This window comes from Montipora capricornis, chromosome 11, assembly GCF_036669925.1.
Source record: "Montipora capricornis isolate CH-2021 chromosome 11, ASM3666992v2, whole genome shotgun sequence".
NCBI lineage: Eukaryota > Metazoa > Cnidaria > Anthozoa > Scleractinia > Acroporidae > Montipora > Montipora capricornis.
In genome coordinates this window covers 31,068,773-31,071,064 of record NC_090893.1, presented here as the reverse complement: position 1 = coordinate 31,071,064, position 2,292 = coordinate 31,068,773, and positions in this window count along the sequence as shown.

Genomic DNA, 2,292 nt, shown 5'->3' with positions numbered 1-2,292 from the left:
TTTATTTTTTCCGGACGCGTCTATTAACGTTGTGAACACATGACCAGTGAACCATCACAGTTTTCCCCGCGCAAACGTTGCATATTTTAACTCTGATGTTTGCATTTTGCAAAAATTTATTTGCTGCATCGGAATCAAAGTTATAGAAGTCAACCTCTGCTTTATTATTTTCATTTTACAGTGACCGTTAGAATATATATTGATGAAGCAGAGAATGACGGTAACTGCCGTGTGCCTGACAACATATCACGAGCCGAACTTTCATCTGAAGTCATGCTGAAAGCTTGTAAACTCTCTGATATTTTATCTAGAGCGAACATGAAACTTTTATCAGGAATTCGACATCGATGGCACGCGCAACATGCCCAAATACAGCAATCGGTCGAAGCCTGCCAATTAGTTAGAGTGTTGAAGATGAGCTGAAGCTACATCGAACATTATACTGTCATGACGGCTTTTAATCCCAAACAATAAAACATGAGGATCTGTTCATTTCGAGAGATAACTAAGGGACATTGAGTTACTAAGTCAAGTGGAATTAGCCATTTGAAATTACTCCTTAGAGTTATGAATCCCCAGCTATCAATTTTACTTTTATGTAAAAATATTTTTTTTCAAAGGGGTAAAGAAAATACAATGGGACTCAAGACCCTTGACGAATTCACCCTTATGCAGACCCATACAACGGGAACTCTGCGTTTGGGTTTTTTAGGTCACAGATAGAATATCGGAGTTAACTGTTATAACATATTTTCTTGCCTTCAGCCGTTCAATGGACTAAAATGAAATGCTCCCCTTGCCAGGACTTTACTGTTAGCTGTCACGCCCTCCTAATTTCACCTCCGGCCAGGGCCTTAAATGTTACTTTGGCTTCAAAACATGCCGATTTTCAATAGTTTCCGTTTTGTTCCTTATCCTTTATGTCCCTGTGTCGTCCAAAGTACTGTTGGGCTGGGAACCCTGTTTTTGTGTTGACCGGTCAAAAGTAATATTTATCTGATTTGCAGCAAAATTATGGTTTTAAATCAGTAATCGTTGCCCCCGGCATCGTCAATCAAGCGGACGCTGTGCTAACCAAACAATGTTAAGGGTTTTGGATCGAAAATGTCATGAACATAGACATAATCAAATAGCTTTTAGTAAAAATAAAGCTACTTCATTATTCCGCGAGTCGAAGCGCGTAGGTAATATGTTAGGTAACCCCGCAGTAAAAGTTAAAAATTAGAGACTTTACGGAGATGTCGAATGTATCACATCTGATGTGAAATCAGTCGTATTTTTCATAGCCCTTTATGCTCACCTCGCTCGCTTCATGATGCATGCCCGCAAATGTATTCACGCATTAATTTTCTATGTGCCTTTTTGCATGCGTAAAATAATTGTAATAAGTGAGTGAGTGTTGTCCTTCCTCGCGAAATGGACCAGAGAGTTTTTCATAAATTCAAACACTGACAATCCACTGACTTCGCGTTTAGCTTCAAAAGCGACGTTGAATTCTCTCCTTTATTTTCACATTCTTTTGAGACCGTGAAAACTGGCGTCCGGCTAACAAAAAGAAAGACGAGATTTTTTTTAATTTTTTTTTAACGAAAAAGACGTGTACATTTTTCAATTTCCATTTGTTAGGGTCACAGTTAGTAGGATCGATGTTGTTTTTCAGTAATTTCACTCTTGGATTTTGCACAATTTAGGCAATTAATCTGTATAAACCCCCTCGGGGTATTCCTATTTTCGAATCTTGTCTCACGGTGTTCCTCCGTCGTGTATCAACATATCTTTTGGCAGGAAAATAACATTCCGTCTAGTGAAAAATGAAAGGCTTATCCCATGGTATCGTAGCTATTGAACAAGATGGTGAGGGAGCTATCCTCCGCCAGTCTTTTAATAAGGCTCCCTTTTTCAAATTGTTTTTTCAATATGTTGAGTTCATCATGCATGTAAGAGCTTGGCGAATGAACTGTGCCAAGTCAGGCATAGACTTGCATCATGCAGTATGTAGTAGTTCTTTCCTCACATTAACACTTAAGTCAGTTCTGGATGCAAGATGAGCAAGTCGACTGTTGCGCGGTATGATATTACAAGGGACAAAACCTCACTTTATCAAATTTTTGCACAAGATGTTGAGTATCTAAGAATGTGTTAGAAAGTCACCCGTATACACGTGCATATAAAAAGGGTATATTTCATTGTTAATTTAAAATGGTAATGGCAAGACTTTAACCTAATTGGTTAAACAGGAAGGACCAATATTGAACTGAACACACTGTGGCACGCCCTGCAAACTACTCAACT